Source organism: Rhinopithecus bieti, unplaced genomic scaffold (assembly GCF_001698545.2).
Source record: "Rhinopithecus bieti isolate Rb0 unplaced genomic scaffold, ASM169854v2 scaffold_2294, whole genome shotgun sequence".
NCBI lineage: Eukaryota > Metazoa > Chordata > Mammalia > Primates > Cercopithecidae > Rhinopithecus > Rhinopithecus bieti.
The window spans coordinates 235200-256111 of NW_016803705.1; positions in this window are offsets into that span (position 1 = coordinate 235200).

Below are 20912 nucleotides of genomic sequence, written 5' to 3' on the forward strand. Positions count from 1 at the left end.
AAAGACTGGACCCTCAGTAGGGCTGTGGGCAGGACCTTCCCTGGGAAAAGGGGGTGTCTGTGAGGCCAGTGTATTTGGCAGGTTAATATTCCAAGCGATCTATGAAAAAAGTCTTTCATGGATGATTACAAAACGCTTGGAAAATACAGAAAAGCACAAAGGAAGAAAATAAAAGCCACAGGAAATCCCAGCACTTCGAGATAATCACTCCTTGAATTTTAGGGCCTTTCCTTGTGTGTGTGCGCGCACGTGTGTGTGTGTGTGTGTGTGTGTGTGTCTACTTTTAGAGATAAATATTTCTTCCTCGTAAAGAGGATCGTCCTACATATGCTGCTTTTTATAACCTGCTTTTTTTTTTTAACCTATCACTGAACATTTTTCCGTGTCATTAAATATGCTTCTACCAGCCACATTTTGGCGTCAGCCTGGCCTTCGGATGTGGGGCTTCCTGCCCTGCTGAGCTGCCTTCTCAACCCTTCCCTCCCCAGGACACTCAGCTGTGAAAGGAGCCGATTTGCACAGGTGAATCTAATGAGCTCATCTCGCTTCCCCCACTACACATTTCAGCTGATCCGAGGCTGAGGGCTGCCAAGTGGGGTCCGGGCTGTCTATGGTAGTGGGAGCTTCCCCAATAGCCGTAGACTCTCCGGGGAAATCACCAGTCAGCTCTCTACAGCTTCCTCATTCCCCACATGCCATTTGCAGCTCAGGACACCAGAAACTCAAATCATCAAAAACCGGAGCTGGAAGCTCCCTTAGGAAGCTGCTGCAGCTCCTCCCGCCCCTCAGAAGCCAGGCTGAGAGAGGGGAAGTGGCCCATCCACACTCAGCCAGGGAGTCGGTGGCAACGCCAAGACTCAAGTTGTGTCCCTTTAACCAAGCCTGGTCTCTTCTTGCCACCACCTCAATGCCTGTCAGGAGCTGGGGTTCTCCTCCTCCACCCATCAGCCCTGCAGAGTGAAGTCCCCATGGTATTCCTGAGCCCCAGGGCGAGCTGGCCAACTTAATAGCCCTAGCCCAAGGCTTGACCTTGGAGAAGGTAACTGCCCTGCCAGCCTCCCCTGGATCAAGTCCCAGTTTCACATCCCGGGGCGTGGTGCGGTTAGAACAGCTGCGTTTCTGACTCTCTGAGGTGGCTGAGTAAACACTCTAGCAACATCGGGTCTTCCTGCCACTAGGGCCTATGTTGGTGAAGTGTGTTGGGCTTTGGAGACTCACTAGCCGCGGAGACCCCCAGGCTCTCAGTCCATGGAGCAGATTCTGGTGGCTAGAGCAAGCCCAGGAGTCTGGGACAGCCCTGACCTTCCAGTGGGCAGTCACTCGAGATGCCTTCAGGGCTAGCCTGGAGCCCACGTGAGGAGTCTGGTTACCAGGGGAACCTGGAGGAGACTTTGCCCCCGTGGTGATTAAAGGAGTGAGGCCCAGAGTGTGCCTTGGGAAGCAGTTCTTCCAGCTGAGAGCCAGTTCACTCAGTGTGAAATGGAAGGAGGATTATCCCAGTGCCCCATCTGCAGTTCTTAGGAGTCTCGGGCTCTGTGCCTGATTGCAAGAACCCGGGGGACCTGGCAGTTAAGCAGCATGAAAGGAATTCCAAGGCCTCATTTCCCCCTTTTTACTGAGACAATCTTGGCCAAGCCCCAGCCCTGGGGATGCCCCCATGGCACAGGCAGAGCTCCGGATGACCCTTTTTCTTATTCTGCCAGCCAGTGAAGTGTTTCCAGCTCTGCATCGCAGCAGGCCGCTTGTGCTTTATCTTCCTGGCATCTTTCTTCCACTTGGTGGGACAAGCTTCTCCAAACACAAGTCCCTTAGCGCTTTTTCTGCATCTTAAAGCACACACTGCCTTGTTTCATCTTGAATCTACTTCCTTTCTCCTGCAAATTTTCTTAAGCAGCAAGCAGGACCAAACAATTCCTGGTGGTGGCTGTGTCTGCTGAGAACTGATGTTGTTTTGTGTTAGAGACTAGAGAAGGAGAGAATGCCTGATTCTGGGGAATTGTCCTCATGGAAAAGATGGGGAGCAAACTCTCCTGTTTGATGCATGAGAACAGATTATTCTTATTCCCTTGGTGACTGAGAGCAAAGCCCCATGCCCCCGATCCTTCACTCAAGCAGCTCTCATCAGGAACCCTCTGCTAACCCTTACACCCCACCTCTAGGCCAAGAAACTGGAAATCTTACTCTACAACCTTTATGAGTTTCCATTCCTTCAGAGACGGTGTCATTCTCACCATTGCAAGCCAGCAAAAAGATTTCCACCATCACCAGGGGAAGGAGAGAGGCAAGCCAGAAGAAGGAGGTGAACCCCTCTGGTGGCCCAGGCCCTGGGTCTGGAGCAGGGCAAACACCTCCGAGCTTGGCTACCAAGCAGAAGCAGTGAGAGTTGGAAGGAAGGGTGGAAACCAGAGGACAAGGAGAAGAGAGGTGGGTGGGAGAAAAGGGAGGGGGTGACCCGAACAATGGAGCCCCAAGCTTACCAACCTACTGCACAAAGTGGAAGACAGGGCTAGGAGGAGAACCAGGCTCTGCTGAGGCAACCCCTGCTTGATAACCCTGCGCACGCATGAAGGCAGGAGACCAGTGATACCAGTATTCCAGGGAGGGTCAGTTATACAATTTTCAAGGCCAGTGTAAAATGAGATTGTGGGCTACCTCGTTCAAAAATTAAGAACTTCAAGATGGAGACTGAAGAGGATTAAAGCAAGAGTGGGCCCTTGAGCATGGGGCCCTGGTCAAGGGCACAGCTCACATGCCCATAAAGCCATCCCGATTCCAGGGCTGGGGCTGGTGCTTTGATGGTCTCTGGCCTAATTCAGATGCAGTTTATTGAGATTAAAAACAAATCTTGGGAGGGACATAATAAGATCAAATCGAGGGATGGAAGTTACATCAATAATACCTAGTTATTGAGTTCTACTGTATGTCAGGCTCTCTTCTAAATGCCTCAAACTTTATGACAACTAAATGGAGTAGGTACTATCATCATCATCATCATCATCATCATCATCATCTCCCAGTTTAAGAAACTGAGGCACTGAAAGGTTGAGTGGTAGAACTCACCTGTGACCATTAGTTACTGGAAAGGCTAAGTAATTTGCTCAAGGACATCAAGCTCCTAAGTGAAAGAGCTGGGATTTGAATGTAAGGCCAGGGCCCATGCCCCTAATCGTTTAACAGTGCTGCAAACATAGTGGGCAATTTCAGCTAAGGGAAGCTTATTTACAAGGAATCATCTTCCTGTAGCAAAGTTCTAAGTAGAGGTGTTCAGAGAGCCGTGGCTGGCAACATTTGAAAATAGGCGGGATCCCCTTTACACAGAGGAAGCCAGCATTGCCATGGAGTTGGATGAAATAACAACAATCCTCATAAGACCTACCACTTTCTCAGTATTTGTGATGAGTCAGCAACTATGCTAAGCATTTTATAAGCACTTTTAGAGCCCAGAATATTAGTGCCTTGTCCTGTTTTACAGAAAAGGAAACAAGCCCAAAGGCACAAAACTTAGAGCTGTCATTCCCTAGAGTCAAGGAGCCAGGATGCAACCCCAGATGAGTCTGCCTCCAAAGCCCTTGCTTTCAACAGCTGTAAGATACAGATTGGCTTTTAAAGTCCCTTCCACCCATAAGATGCAATAATTCTGAATATCCATGGGGAAATGATATTGCATCTGCCTGTGAGGTTTTATTTTCGCCAGTACTAATATTTTTACTGAGAGGTGGGAGGCTGCCAGGGGCCCGTGGAATCTGTTCCCTGTTTTGAGTCAGTCCTGTGGCATGTAGGACCAAATCCTGGCCAGATCCCACTGATTCTTTCTTCCTTGCACTTTACAATCTGAGCTTTGTTTAAGTGATGGTGAATGCCTGTATGTCTGATTTCATCTGTGTTTAACAAGATAACTTCATAAGTGATGGTGTGATGTCCAGAAAATTTTATGAAGTGTCACTTTCTTTGAGCCAGGAAGCTTGTGACAACTTCTGTACCTCACACTGACCTGCAAGATGCCCTCTAGAAGTTACAGAGTTGAAGCCACAAGCTAAAGGTCTTTAAGCCCAAGCACAGGCTAAGGGCTCTTCCAGTTTCCTCTCTCTTGCTTCCAAACTGGCCCACAGGGATTCTGTCTTATGGTTCTGGAACTGTCGGCACCAGCAGGTCCCTAAGGATATTGGAATCCTAAAGAACACGTGCCAGGACCCAGGCCTCTGCCGCTCTAGACACCCGGCTCTTCAGAAGAGCAATACATGTCACCTGTATTAGTGCCCTAGGGCTGCTGTAACAACAGAAAGTTATTCTCTCCCAGTTCTGGGGGCCAGAAGTCCAAACTCAAGCTGTCTGCAGGGCTCTGCTCCCTCTGAAGGCCCTAGGGTAGAACCTGTTTCATGCCCTCTTCTTAGCTTCTGGGGTTCCCAACAATCCTGGTGGTTCCTTGGCTTGTGGATACAGGGCTCCAATTTCTGCATTTATCATCCCAAGGCCTTCTTTCTATGTCTCTGTTTTTTTCTCCTCTTTTTTTCTTCTTTAAGAGACAGGGTCTCGCTCTGTCACCCAGGTTGCCATGGTGCCATCATAGCTCACTGCAGCCTTGAACTCCTGGACTCAAGTGATCCTCCTGCCTCAGCCCACCAAGTAGCTGGGGCTACAGGTGCATGCCACCACGCCCAGCTAATTTTTAATTTTTTAGAGATGGAGTCTTGCTGTGTTGCTCAGGCTAGTCTCAAACTCCTGGCCTCAAGCAATCCTCCCGCCTTGGCATCCCAAAGTTCTGGGATTATAGGTGTGAGCCATCGCACATGGTCTCTTCTTCTCATTTTATAAGGACAGCAACCCAATTTAATTAGGGCCTATCCTAATCAAACATGACTTCGTCTTAACTTGATTACATCTGCAAAGACCCTATCTCCAAATAAGTTCATGTAGGGGAGAAACTATAATTTCTTCCCTCCCTTTTATGTTCTTACTTGAGACACTCTCTGGAAAACAAAAGTCAGATTAATAAAAGAGAAACAAGCAGAAATGTATTAATGCATGCTCTATCATGTGGGAGAGGCCTCAGTTCAAAAGTATTTCTCTCTCAAGCTAGTGGCATAGAAACCTTGCCTAAATAATATTTTAACAAAGAGGCATAAATCCTATCTAGTGACAAGACAAAGGAGAGAGCAGTTTCAGTGTGGGAAAAATGTGGGAAAAGTGGGAAATGTGGGAAGAGAGTAAAATCTGTTCCTAGATTTTCCTGGTGCCTGCAGGTGCTTTCTCTGGGCTGATAAGCAAGTGCTGTGTCTTAAGTCAGGAAGGTTCTGTGCCCATCATCAGGCAAGTAGAGGCCAAGGCACAGTTCCCCTGTTTTAACAATCCTCACTATTTTGAGAAGACATATTTTGGTTTCCTGCATTCACAGGGACCTCAAGTTAGCACATCAACATATCTTTTTAGGGAACACAATTCCTCCCACACATGGCCCATACCTCAGTGAACACACACAGTGACTGAGGATGTGCGGTGTGTGTATTGGTAGGGACACTTATATGGCATTTCCTGTTTGCCAGCACCGTTCATCATTTCATCCTCACCACGGCCCTACAAGTAGGTTCTGTGAATATCCCCATTCTACAGATGAGGAAACAGAGGGCCATGGAGGTTAAGCAGCTTGCCCAAAATCACACTGTACTTCACACTGACCAAGCTACCAGGAGCTTCACACCCAGGTGGCATAGCTCTGAAGTCGCAGGCGATTCAGGACATTGTGCAGCCTGTGGGGAGGAGAGGGAAGAAGAAGTTGAAGAAGCTCTTAGGTCATCAAGAGCTTTGGAACCCTTGAAACCAAAGCACTCTGCAACAACTGCACAGTTCTACAAAGGGAAGCTGTGGGCTCCATGCTGGATGCCGTGGCTTCCGATGGATCATTTCAGGTCATTTATCTGAAGCTGAGTTTCTTTATCCATGGAAGCTGCCCCACCCATCTCAAAGAACAGCCGTGAGGATCAACACCAAGGCTTGTGCTGGCCTTCGGAAGCCCTCTATCTGTAAACTGCCCATCCACCTGGCCTCCACCTCCTTCAGGTCTGCCCATATACCACCGTGTTAGAGCACGCTTCCCTGGCCGCTGTATCTACACCAGTGGCACCCACCCTACCATCCCTTTTGTGTCCTTCCCTGAAATTCTGACTACCTGACACCTTAGATTTATTTGTTCATAGTCTACCTTAACCCCTTTAGAAGGTAAATTTCCAAGGGAGCAAGAGCTTTGTCTGTTTTCTTTCTGTTGCGCTCCCAGTGCCTCCACCAGTGCCTGCCATGTAGCAGGCTCTCGGCAGTACTTCTTGACTGAATAAGTGAATAGCTTGGTGTAAAGTGGTAGTTCCTTCTCCATTACATGACTGGAGCAGAGGAGGAACAGCTTTTCCACTACAATGGAAGTTCCTTGAGAACAGGAAACGGAGGGTACTCAAGATACATATCTATTACATGAATGGAAGAGGAAAGGGCTGGATGGGGAGACAGACACCACGCTGTCCCCTCCTCTGGTACCCAAGAAGTCCAGGAAAGCTGTGGTTGGACCTGAGCTGGGGGACTGTAGAAGACTGGGCGAAGGAAGAGGAGCCCTGTAACCTACAAGGATGGGCTGTGAGCAGAAGACATGAAGGGCGGTGGGGAGGAGGCAATGGAACGACTCACTGAAATGTCAGGAGCCTGCTGGACTTGAACAAGGCTGGCATCATGGGAGAGAAGTGGACTGGTGGCCTCTGACTGTGAATTACTTAGATGCTGGGCGAAATGAAACATATTTTCTTCCCAGCCATATGCATCAGAGACTTCACTGATAAAGGATTTTAAAGTATGGAATGATGAGAGCTACTGAGTTTAACCTGTCTTCCCCCAGCTCCCCTCCCCACGCCTCCCTACCTCCTGTCACCAATGATCTCAGGCTCCACTCAGGCCGGGGCTAGTCTATCATAACTACTCAGGCAATTAAATCACATCCAATTTGATAAGTCTGAATATTTCAGAGGATCCTGTTACCTCCATCTTTGGGCCTGGAGGCCTACATTGTCTCATTAAACCTAACTGGCTTGTAAGAGGAGGCGACATCTGGGTGATAAAGCAGGCAGGGCCTCTACCTGCTCCTTTCTCTCTCTGATTGTTGGTTGCTAAACAGCTTCAGCCTGTCTTCCGGAGGTGCTGGGGTTTCAGGGACCGGGAGGGAGCTCCCTCCCCTCCAGCACCTCTCCTCCTGCTGAGAATCTCCTTTAACACTGGTCAACACCTTTCGTTCCAGCTCAGAAAGACAAGGCTGAAAATTCAAAATGCCCCAGGAGAAGCAAAGTACTGGTTTAAATGAATACTAAAGTGGGAATGACTGAGCGCAGACCTTTTGTCCCTGGAAGGCAGATTTTAAAAAGTAAGGAGAGGAAAGGTGACGTGGGGAAAGAGAATGGATTTTTTACCATCTCAGTCCTTCCACTCACTACCCTGGGACTTAGAGCAAGTTAATTAACCTCTCATCTGTCAAAACATGAGAAAGCTGCTGTGGCCAGAGGAGCTGCCTGTGGCTTCCAGGCTATGCCAAACCCCACCCTCTCTCTGTGCCATTTCTCAGCGACCTCTTGGTCTTTAAGGTCCCTCCCCTTTCCTCACCTACCTCCTCATCTTTCCACTTCCCTGGATGTCTTCCCAGGGTTGGATGGCCATCATCCAGTTCACATAGTAAAGTTGACCTTCACACAACATGCGTTTAACTGCACAGGGCCACTTATCCCCGGAGTTTTTCTTTCAACCAAACGCAGATGAAAAATACAGTATTCTGGCCGGGCACGATGGCTCACTCCTGTAATCTCCGTGCTTTGAGAGACCAAGGCGGTGGATCACCTGAGGTCAGGAGTTCGAGACCAGCCTGGCCAATATGTCAAAACCGTGTCTCTACTAAAAATACAAAAATTAGCCGGATGTGGTTGTGGGCACCTGTGGTCCCAGCTACTCTAGAGGCTGAGGCAGGAGAATCACTTGAACCCAGGAGGTGGAGGTTGCAGTGAGCCGAGATCACGCCATTGCTCTCCAGCCTGGGGGACAGAGTGAGAATCTGTCTCAAAAAAAAAAAAAGACAATAATTTTAAAAAAGAAGAAAGAAAAAGAAAATACAGTATTTTCTGGATTGGAAACCTGCAGATGCCGAGGGCCAACTTTTCTTGTATACATGGATTCTGAAGGGGCTACAATGTGACTTTGTTATGCATAAATATCAGTATATGGGGGTACAGGAACAATCATTCCTTTGCACCAAGGGACACTGTATTTACTTGTCAAGTCACTCTCGCTTTTTCCTACCGCATCCACCCCTGCGCACACACATACCCCAGACAGACAGTGATACCCTGAGGGTACGAACCCTTCCTTATTCTCCTCCAGGTCACCATTAAGAAATCAGCAAATGCCTCTTCAACAACTGAGAATTACTTCTGTTAAGGAAAAATTTTCAAACTTGGAAATCGAGCAAGAAAAAAGACTACACGCCTTTAAAAAACTTTACTTTTAATTGACAAATTATAATTGTGTATATTTATGAGCTTTTCATGTGATGTTTACTTGTTTGTTTTAAGGTAGAGTCTCACTATGTTGCCCAGGCTGCACTCAAATTCCTGGGCTCAAGTGATCCTCTAGTCTCAGCCTCCAGTGTAGCTGAGACTACAGACATGTGGCACCTTGCCGGGCTTTTATGCCATGTTTGAATGCAGTCTTCTGCGTTGTCCTTTCAGTGTCATGCTGATGCATCCAGTTTCACCAAGGATCATTTAATTCTCTAGGAGAACTTATCTACGTTTGACTTTGCTATTTACTATTAAATACAGCCCAGACACTGAATATCACATGTAATTAATATACAGACTTTCATTCTGCAGAGATGGAAATAATTTCTTCCTGGTAGAAAAGATAAGCTATGGTTTTATTGCCATGTAGACCATTAACCATTTTTGTACCTAACTACCAATCTTATTCGAACAGCCTCTGTCTTTTTTTTCTCTTACCTATCAATACCTCAAATATGATTGAAATCGGCTTTGCTGTCTTACTGGTTCCCTTATTATTCAGTGAGTTGAATAGTAAGACTTTGATATGTGTTCATTCTATATTTTATAAAAGACATGTTCTTAGCTTTGTGAAAATATTTTGATCTCCTGCAGGAATTTAGGGAGTCCTAAATAATAGAAGCCCCAGTCGTTGTGTTTTCATTTAAAAAAATTTTTTTTTAGAGATGTGGTTTCACTCCGTTGCCCAGGCTGGAGTGCAGTCACAGCTCACTGCAGCCTCTAACTCCTGGGTTCAAGCGATCCTCCTGCCTCAGCCTCTGAAGCAACTAAGACTACAATCACATACCACTATGCCTGGCTAATTAAAACAAAACAAAGCAAAATTTTAGAAACAGGGTCATGCTATGCTGCCCAGGTTGGTCTCAAACTCCTGGCCTCAATTGATCCTCCTGTCCCAGCCTCCCAAGTAGCTGAGATTACAGGCACAAGCCACCATGCCTGACTATGTTTTTGTAAAAGCCAAACTTTGTGCCAAACACTTTACATCCATTAGCTCATCTAATCCTCATCACAAACTTATAAAGCAGATCTTTATTTTATCAATGAGGAAACTAAGGCTCAGAGACACTAAGTAACTTGCAAAGCTAGAGACACAAACTGCATACCAGGAACTTTATCTACTCTCTTTAATCCTCATAGCAATTCTGTGACACAAGTATCATGATCACGATCCCCCCCCCTTTTTTTTGAGACAGAGTTTCACTCTTGTTGCCCAGGCTAGAGTGCAATGGCGTGATCGTGCCTCACTGCAACCTCTGCCTCCCAGGTTCAAGTGATTCTCCTGCCTCAGCCTCCTGAGTAGCTGGGATTACAGGCGTGTGCCACCATGCCGGGCTAATTTTGTATTCTTAGTAGATATGGGGTTTCTCCATGTTGGTCAGGCTGATCTCGAATTCCCGACCTCAGGTGAGCTGTCCACCTCAGCCTCCCAAAGTGCTGGGATTACAGATGTGAGCTACTGCACCCGGCCTTCACCATTTTCTTTGTTAGAAAACTGAAGTTTAGTTACTTGGTATCACCATTTGTAAATGAATAAAATTAGGATTAGAGACTGTGCACTTACCTACTCTTCTATACTTTTTCTTCATTGACTGGGTGACTTAGCTTATGGGGAAGTTTATGATGCCTAGCACATTATAGAAAATGTTCATTTCTCTTCTGTTGGAAAGTTTGGTAGTGAGGAGATGTGGTTCAAATTGTTAGAAAGCCCCATGAAAATGTTTCAATTTTCCCTTTCTTCCATAAAATAGATCCCACAATTTTAGCTGGGCCCTGACCATCCCAAATAAGGATTATGTTTCCCAGCTTGCTTTGCAGCAGTGTGGCCAAAATGGTTAACTTTATTAACTTTTGGCCAATAGGAAGTAGGCAAAACTGTCATTAGGCTCCTTTGGGGACCTTCCTTCAAAGTTGGTTGATAAGCACCTTCTTCTCTATGCCTTTCTCCCCCACCCACTTATTAGGAACATGAGTGTGAGGTCTGGTGCTCTAGCTGCAACCCTGTCCCCCACAGGGACAGTACTGGATCTGGGGAAGGTAGAATTCTGAACTTGAAGGAGGCTGGGTTCCTAAGGGCTTAGTCAAGCACCCCACTAACCCCAGAATGCTGACTTCTGGGCCTTCATGTGAGGAAGAAATAAGCTGCTGTCTTGTTTAAGCCATTGTTTTTTTAGTATCTCTGTTGCTTGCAACCCAAAGTATCCCAAATGATACAGCACAAAGAAAGTGGAGAAGAAGCCTCAGAGGCAAAATTTTGGTCTTCTGCACAGAAGTGCCCAGGAGTGATATTGACATTCAGAACCAACCAGAATTGCCCTGGAGAGCCCAGCAGAATGAGCTGTCAGGAAGACAGATGTTGAATGAGTTCTGATAGCCACGATTCACCCTGATTTGCGTCACTGCACCCTCTGCCAGGCCTGCTATTTTTGTGGCATTATTAGGAGCCACCTGTGATGACATTACAGCTCCATGCCAGCACCCACTGTCTGTCCTCTTCTGAGTCGAAAGAAATGGCACATCACCAAAACCATCACGGGGCAATCTTGTAAGCACTGGCTTCTCTTCTTGTGAGCATGAGGAAGAAATACCTTCTGTTCTGCTTCTCTGAGCTTGGCCCATTGGCCATGCAAGAACAACATATGTTGGTCTCTTCAACAGTGATCCACAAGGCAGGGCACAGAGCCTTTGAACTTGCTAGAAATCTAAAATTTTCATTCTCCCAGGCTGCTGGAGGAAGAGCAGGATTTGACTCCCCTGCACATTTGGGCCAGGCTTGGGAGATCGGAGGAAATGGCAGTATTTGGCCAGGAGTGTTGAGACTTCTTCCATGAAGATCCCAACAGAGGTGTCCTCTGCTGGGTCTGCATCTGCCTCTGCTACTGGGTGCCCACTCCTGACATCTGGCTGCCTTTCGCAATGTCCTTGTTTCATTATATACTTTGCTATGTGATTTTGGACACAATGTTCCTCACCTGCAAGATGGAATTTATGACAGTTTCTATTCCAAAAGGCTGTTACAAAGACTAAATGAGATATTTCAAGTGAAGATTTTAGATACCTGGCACATAGTAAGTGCTCAATAAATATTGCCTGTTATTGTTATGGAGTAATAATAATACAACAGAATTCCTTATGTGTGCTGGACACTGTACTAAGTACTTTACATACATAAACTTTAAAAAAAATTTCTGCCGGGTGCGGTGGATCATGCCTGTAATCCCAGCACTTTGGGAGGCCGAGGTGGGCAGATCACGAGCTCAGCAGATGGAGACTATCCTGGCTAACATGGTGAAACCCCGTCTCTACTAAAAATACAAAAAATTAGCCAGGCGTGGTGGTGGGCGCCTGTAGTCCCAGCTACTCGGGAGGCTGAGGCAGGAGAATGGTGTGAACCCGGGAAGCAGAGCTTGCAGTAAGCCAAGATCGCGCCTCTGCACTTCAGCCTGGGAGACAGTGAGACTCCATCTCAAAAAAAAAAAAATTTTTTTTTTTTTTGAAACAGTCTCACTCGGTTGCCCCGGCTGGAGTGCAGAGGCGTGATCTTGGCTCACTGCAACCTCCACCTCCTGGGTTCAAATGATTCTCCCGCCTCAGCCTCCTGAGTAGTTGGGATTATAGGTGTGCGCCACCTTGCCCGGCTAATTTTTGTAGTTTTAATAGAGACGGAGTTTCACCGTGTTGGCCAGGCTGGTCTCAAACCCCTGAACTCAAGTGATCCAACTGCCTCGGCTTCCCAAACTGCTGGGATTACAGGTGTGAGCCACTGCGCCTGGCCTATATAAACTCTTTTCATCCTGACAATGACGCCATGAGGACTACTATTATTACCACCACAACCCCCATTTTATAGATAAGAAAACTGCAGCATAGCTGAGGCGTATCTTAGTCCATTTTCTTCTGCTATGACAGAGTACCACAGTGTGAGTAATTCATTGAAAAAAAGGTTTATTTGGCTCATGGTTCTGGACGCTGAGAAGTCCAAGTTTGAGGAGCCTGTATCTGGTGAGGGCCACCCCATGGTGGAAGGTGAAAGGGGAAAATAGAAGCTAGCAAACACCATGCTGGAAAAGGAGCAGGAAAGAGGAGATTCTGCTTCCTTACATGACCGCAGGCATTTTGATTTCCAGCACGCCTGGCTCCTTCTCTGCTCAGGCCTTTTAAATGCTGCCTTTTCCGCCTACCTTTTTTCTCTCCCTGACCTGCCTCCACTGTCTCCTGGGCACCGTCTCAGCCCTGGCCTGACCCTCTGTTTCTCTCACACACAGCCTCTGCTCTATTTGCTCTGTTTTCACTCCGGGTTCCTATGGTAGGGGATTCTTTACTCCATGGTCCCTTGTCCTCTGTCCTTCTGCAGGTTAGACTGTAAGCTTCAGGAAGGCAGGGGAAACGCTGGCTTTACTCCTTGCTGCGTTACACCCAGCACGCAGGCGATGCTGGTGCACAGTGGACGTGTAGTAATTTTTTTTTTTTTTTTTTTTTGAGACGGAGTTTTGCTCTCTCTGTCTCCCAGGCCAGAGTGCAGTGGCACAATCTCAGTTCACTGCAGCCTCTGCCTCACGGGTTCAAGCAATCCTCCTGCCTCAGCCTCCTGATTAGCTGGGATTACAGGCACACACCACCATGCTCGGCTAATTTTGTATTTTTAGTAGAGACAGGGTTTTGCCATGTTGGCCAAGCTGGGTCTCAAACTCCTGATCTCAGGTGATCCACCTGCCCTTGACCTCCCAAAGTGCTAGGATTACAGGCATGAGCCATCGTACCCGGCCTGCAGTAAATATTGAATGTGTCATTGGGTCTGAATAGAACTAAGAGCAGCGTGTCTCTGCTGATCCCTGCAAGAATCAGGCTCTCACTTGTGATGAGAGGCTGCTACGTGTTAGGCACTTGCTATATACCTGGCCTATTCCAAGCACTTCACTTGCATCTTCTAATTTAACACTCACAGCCGCCTAGTGGGGCGTGTGGTCCACTGAGGTTGCTATCACAAAGGAACACAGCTTGGCTGGCTTCCACAAAAGAAATTTATTTTCTCACAGTTCTAGAAGCCCAATCTGAAGGTGTCAACAGGGTGGGTTTCTCCTGAGGCCTCTCTCCTTGGAGTGTAGATGACCCTCTTCTCCCTGTACTCTCACATGGTCTTCCCAATCTGTCAGCGTCCTAATGTCCTCTTCTTATAAAGACAACAGTCATACTGGATTAGGGCCCACCCTAATGACCTCTTTTAACTTCCCCTCTTTAAATACAGTCACAGCGTGATGTACCGGGAGTTAGGACTTCAACATATGAATTGGGAGTGGGGGCGGGAGAGAGAATTCAGCCCCTAACAGGGTGGTAGCTGTTATTGCCCTATTTCAGCTGAGGAAACTGAGGCACAGAGAGACTGGATAACTTACGTAAGTCCACAGCTGACAAAGGATAGAGCCAAGATTTGAGCCAGAATAGCCTGACTCCAAGGCCAAGGCAGGCGGATCACTTGAGGCCAGGAGTTCAAGACCAGCCTGGCCAACATGGTGAAACCCCGTCTCTATTAAAAATACAAAAAATTAACCAAGTGTGGTGGTGCGTCCCTTAATTCCAGCTACTCAGGAGGCTAAGGCACAAGAGTCGCTTGAACCTGGGAGGCGGGGAGATGGCACCACTGACCTCCAGCCTGGGCAACAGAGCAAGACTCTGTCTCAAAAAAAAAAAAAAAAAAGAAAAGAAAGAAAGCCTGACTCCATAGCCTGAGCACAGAAGCACTGCCTGGACCCCACGGCAGCCTGCAGAGGAAGATCTCAGACCAGCTGAGGACTTCGAGTCTCAGAGGTCACACCTCTTGCCCAAGGACATTGATGGGACACATAGCAGAGCAAGAACTCTAAACCAAGTGTTCTGGCTCCCAGCCCAACCCCAGCCCGACCTCCTTCCATCGAAAAGGGAGCGGCAAAAGCTTCCAGGAAGGTAGGAAAGGGTTTGAGAATAAGAAGCAATTTGACTTTCCCGTGACATTACTGGGAGATTAATGAAAAGATGGTTCCGTCTAAGAGCCTCTGACACATGCCTTATAGGCAGGGCACCTGTGGTTCAGAACAGCCCCAGACAAAGCTGGAGAAGAAAGCAGCAAGCTCGCCACCCCACGCAAAGATTCTCACTCTCCCCTGAATTCCCCTCTCTGTATCCCGCAGCCCCCTTCCCTTGCAACAACAAAACAGCCTAAATAATACTCACACTTACCAAATGACTACTGTGCTAGGCCCTATTCTAAATGCTGGTTTCTTTGTTTTTGTTTTTGACAGAGTCTTGCTCTGTTGCCCAGGCTAGAATGCAATGGTACAATCTCGGCTCACCACAACTTCTGCCTGCTGGGTTCAAGTGATTCTCCTGCCTCAGCCTCCAAAGTAGCTGGGATTGCAGGTGCCTGCCACCACACCTGGCTAATTTTTGTATTTTTAGTAGAGATGGGGGTTTCACCATGTTGGCCAGGCTGGTCTTGAACTCCTGGCCTCAAGTGATCTGCCTGCCTTGGCCTCCCAAAGTGCTGAGATTGCAGGCATAAGCCACTGTGCCTGGCCCTAAGTGTTTTTATGTACTGATTTATTTAATCCTCTCAACAACCTGTGGGCAGAGCATGGCATTATGACCCTTTCTATTTTATATATAAAGAAGTGAATGCACAGACATTTGCCAGAAGTCACCTGGGAAATACTTGCTGCAGGCTGAATTTGAACCAAGGCAACCCACCTCCCAACCAACCCCGCATCTGTTTTTCACACTGTGGAGTGGATGGCTGGTAGGGAGTTCATGGGTCAGCTCTCCTCAGCTACCCCTTCACTTGTTCATTTGCTGATCTACCCAAGGAGAATTTAACACACTTATTTTGCTGACTCTGCCCCAGCCCCACACGGGATTCCCCCATCTAGGGCCTCCAGTCTTGGAAGGCAGGGAGACCCTTAGAAATGACAGGGACCCTATATAATAGGATTGTGTCCAAGAGGCTCCGAGACAAAGAACAGGGGGATTCACAGCCTAAGACAGTCAAGGTTGGTTTGATAAAGGCAGTGGTGGATATGCAGGGTCTTGAAGGGTAGGTAGGTGTTTCCCAGGCAGATAAAGGGATGTTGCCTTTGGAACACAAGACAGAGCTATGGTGGGTATATGTGGAGATGAGAGTGTGGGGGTGAGGCAGGAGGAGAGTGCAGAGGAGAAGCTGGCTGGCTGGGTGCCGTGCTGAGGTGGTGTTTCATCCTAGAGGCCGTGGCATTTTAAAGCCCCTTGGGGCTGGAAACAATATGGTCTTCAAACTCCATAGCGGCTTCCCATCATACATAGTCTAAAACCCAAAGTCCCTACTGTGGCCTAGAAGGCTGTACACGGTGTGGCCTCCCAGCCCAGGCTCCCATCTTTGCTCTCATCTCCCCGCCACTCTGCCCCTCACTGTCTGCCCTCCAGCTATTCCTATCTTCCTGCTTTTCCTCAAACAGGCCAAACCTATGACCTAGCCATTGGACTTGCTGCTCCCTCTGCCTGGAACTCTCTTTAGCACAGTTTGGCTTAATCGGCTAATTACATTCAGCAGAGCTTTAGCATGGCTCTCAATAAATGCTTACTTGTTAAATGAATGAATGAGGTCTATTTTACAATATTTCAGTTCATTGAAAGTAAGTATACAGACAGCTCTCAGCCATCTAACTGGGCTGAATAATGAACCAGGACACACTGTTGCCCTTTCGGGCTGGCCTGATGGCCCTGTTAGGTCTGGACTGTCCCTGGGTTACTAGCAAAGCCCTCTGAGCGGGTCTGGGCTGCAGTCAAAGCGAGGCTGCTTAGCAATTTGGCTCCTCAGCCTGAGGCTGCAGCTAACAACCCTGCTGCCACAAACATATCTCAGCAGCAGAAAAGCCGCCGTGAAATTGCCTGAATTGAGGAGCTGACGGGAAAGTAAAAGGGGCCTGTCAAAATCCAACTAAACTAAAAGGCAATTCCTCCTTGCCACTGATGCACTTTTGATGCTTGGAAAAAGGGGAGAGAAAAGTCTCTTCCACTTCCCGTCCAACCTACACCCTCCTTTCTTCTGTCGTCTCCCTGCACTCATAACAGACAGGGACGGGGAGTCCTACAAGCTAATGAGTGACCGTGGCCCTAGGGTGAAATGAAGTCACTGGCCAAGTTATTAGGGAAACATGTTCTTGACAATTTTGGATGATCAAAATAGCAATAAAGTCTTTGATGGGAAAGACAAAAAGCACCCTACTTCTCTCCCGGATAGCAGGGTGTTAAATAAATTGTTTCGGTAATTAGGAATTCATTCATGTCCATCCGTACTCAGTACTTGCTTCCTGTCTTTGTTCTTGGTTATTTCAGAACAAAAAATAACTAAGGTGGGCTCCCAAATTTTGTCCGCTAACTCAGTGCTCAAGTTTATTTCTCATGTTATTAGTCTTTCCTGTGAATGATAACATCAGCTGGTTACCAATAAATCAAGGTCCTTTTCTAGCAGTTACTGCTGAAAGTTAATGTCTCAGGATAGGGCCTATTTCAGTATGTCTTAAACATGGGATGGAACAGCCAAGCCATTTACGCTCAGAATGCTGGTGAAGAAATTAGGGCTTAATGAATCCTGAAACAACCAGCTTCTTCTCTCCTATAGGGGGAAAAGAAAACATGGCTCGCAATTTTAAATGTGAACCAACAACTGGTTTACAAATTGTTGTTTAGAGATAGTGGCAGTGGGGGACTCTGGAAAGCAGATGTCTTCACACCTCAGGAGAGAGACTGTTTTCTTAGGAAAGGCTGAGGTCGCCCCTGAGAGATTCTGATGATAAAATTTGGAGCCCACGTTTCCTACAATTCTGTGCATGCGAATGGCAGGTTTTAAATGCCCAGAATGTCCAATTTGCCAGGGGCCTCTTGGGGGTTAGGTAATTGCCTGGCAGCCTCTGCGGGTTCTACTGGCAATGGGCTCAGTAGATTTACTCCTTGAAGACTGCAAGGCAAAGTGATTTCCCAATATTTGCAAATTGGCAAGCTATGAAGGTTTTGAAAAAAGCAGATGGAGGTTGGAGAGCTCGGAGCAGGCTTCGGAAATCTCAGCTCAGAGAATGCGCGGGAGCCAGTTCTCCATCGGAGCGCTAGATGGCGCCAGCAGCTTACCCGGGCTGAACCGCCTTCTCCCTCCCCACTCTCAGGGCGAGGCTGGCCCGTAAAGTGACTGTGGAAAACACACACACACACACACCCTCACACACCCTCACACACACACCCAGAAAAGGCTTCCCGTTGCTTTAGGAGCACCGAGGGTGAATGTGGAAGGTGATTGGTGACACCTCTAGCTCTGGACGGCAGCACGTGGGCTGGCCGACAGGTTAGGAACCACTGCTGTATGCTGTGTTGCATTGCTCTTCAGTTGCTTTTGCGACGAAGGGCTGGTTTCCTCACTGAGACCTTTTTACCCTGCGTCAGCCTCAGCAGCACAGCCTACTCTCTGTCAGCTACCCGAGAGCTTCCCAAAAGATGGCACTCTGTTTTGGCAGAAACTGCTTGTTATCCCCTAATATCTGCTTTCTGCTACCTTAGTAATAGAACCTCGCTTAGTCTGGGAGCTCTGGGCAGCCAGGGACCACATAGCAGAGGACATCTGGGGATGGAAGTCATCACCGCAGGACAGGGAGAGGCACTGAGGGACTCTGTGGGAGGCTCAGATGGGACACTTGCCCACTTCCCAGCTTTGTGCATCCTTACGTGTGATATGAATGCTGGGCCTGAAGTCAGACATTTTCACCCAAACTTGGGCGTCTCTGTGAACAAAGGCACATAAAGAAATATGTGTATGGAACCTCAGGTTCATATTGTGGTTATTTCATGTTTTCATTCTTGATCACTACCGGGACTTTCTGATGACAGAGTCTCACTCTGTCACCCAGGCTGGAGTGAAGTGGTGTGATCTCAGGTCACTGCGCCCTCCGCCTTCTGGGTTCAAGTGACTCTTCTGCCTCAGCCTTCCAAGTAGCTGGGATTACAGGCTTGCGCCACCACGCCTGGCTGATTTTTGTATTTTTAGTAGAGACGGTAGTTCACCATGTAGGCCAGGCTGGTCTTGAACTCCTGACCTCAGGTGATCCCCTGGCCTTGGCCTCCCGATTAGCTGGGATTACAGGCGTGAGCCACTGCACCCAGCTTCTGATTGTCTTTTTACTCTTTTTTTGACCCTGTTCTCTACTCCAAAGGCAGCTGCTTTAATGTGATTCATACATATCTTTGAAATCATATTATCCATAGAAAAAAATCTGTGATCTTGAGCACACATGCATGCATGCGTGCACACACACACACACAAACATAAACACACATATTCAAAGAGTTTGAGTAAGAATGTACTTTTTTAAAAAAGCACCTAATCCAACATTAACATTGCAAATTAGAAATCCAAAATCTAGGCTGGGTATGGTAGCTCATGTCTGGAATCCCAGCATTTTGAGAGGCTGAGGCGGGAAGATTGCTTGAGGCAAGAGTTTGAGACCAGCCTGGGGAACATAGCAAGACCCCATCTCTACAAAACAAATCAAAACATTAGCCAGGTGTTGTGGCGTGCACCTGTAGTCCCAGCTACTCAGGAGACTGAGGTCAGGGCTGCAGTAAGCGATGATCATACCACTGTACTCCCGCCTGGAAACATGGCAAGACCCAATCTCTATAAAGTTAAAAAAAATAAAAGTTTTCATAAAAAAGAAAAACATCCAAAGTCTAAGAAGGACAGACAAAGAGCTTGAGGTTTCACAATGCGTTGGGACAGCACTTGCCTCCATCCCAGGCATCTTGATTCACAGGTCAGTACATCTTCCACCAGAGCAAGCACAGATTTTTAATTCACACAAATGAGTTATTAGTCTGGATCTAGCAAGAAAATTAGACACTGCTCTAGGTCTTTCAAACAGAGGAAATTTAATATAGGGAATTGGTTACACAAGTTGATAGGCAAATTTAGAAGATAAACAGATGATCCACAGATTATCAACCTCAGGAAGCCACCTAGGGCTGGAGGAGCAATAGGAAGGATGATGCTAGTGCTTTATGGCTGGGACTCCAATGTAGGGACTGCTGGCAGGATCTGAAACAATGGAGGAGGGGCCATCTGGCTGAAGGCAGAGCCAAGGAAGAGAAGCAGGGTTGTAGGAGCTACCAGAGGAAACAGACACAGAGGAACACCCTGGCTGTTCCTCTCCCTTCTCCCCTCTCTAATATTCTACCAGTTTCCCATTCCCTAAACCAACCCACAAGTCAGAGCCACGAGAGCTGGCAATTGTAGTTCCCTGGGATACAAGGAAGAGCAGACGAAATGCAGAGATTTATTGAGAACAAACTGGCAGTTGGCATAGGCAGAATGGTGGTGTGCTGAAGGTCTTGCTGTATAAATGTTTGTGTGTGAGGCCAGGCGTGGTGGCTCACACATGTAATCCCTGCACTTTGGGAGGCCGAGGCGGGCGGATCATCTGAGATTGGGAGTTTGAGACCAGCCTGACCAACATGGAGAAACCAACATGGAGAAACCCCATCTCTACTAAAAGTATAAAATTAGCTGGGCATGGTGGCAGGTGCCTGTAATCCTAGCTACTCTGGAGGCTGAGGCAGGAGAATCGCTTGAACCTGGGAGGTGGAAGTTGTGGTGAGACGAGATCATCGCACCATTGCACTCCAGCCTTGGCAACAAGAGCGAAACTGTCTCAAAAATAAATAAATACATAAATGCATAAATACATAAATAAATGTCCGTGTGTGTGTGTGTGTGTGTGTGTGTGTGTGTGTGTGTATGGATGTGTATGCATTTAATACAGAATTGAGGTGAAGCATGTAGGCTGCCCAGTTCAAATCTCAGCTCCTCTGCTATATAAGATGATGAGCAGGTTACTGAACTTTTCCATGCCTCTCTTTGCACATTGGAGATAATGATGTTGTGTACCTCTTGGGATTTGGTGAGAACTGAATGAGTTAAGCTATGTCAAGTATTTGGAATGGGGCTGGGTACAGAGTGGCATTCGATGTCCTCTATTATGTTTTTTAAGATCTGCTCGTGTTACTGTGTATGTGCATCCAGTTTGTGGTTCCTAATTGCTGCACAGAGTCCCATAATGTGTGAGCACCACATTTTACTTATCCAAGAAAGCACGAGTCAAGTCACTGATCCTCTGTCCACTTTCATTTGGGATGACCAGAGTGGTAGATATTGAATTCAGACAACAATGTATTTCAGAAACAAAATTAGATGGTGCATGTAGCTGGTGCGTGAGTTTACTGAAATCCAAGATGGTGCTTTTGCTTCACTTGACTTGCTTCATTTTTGACTTTTCATAAATGAAGATAACT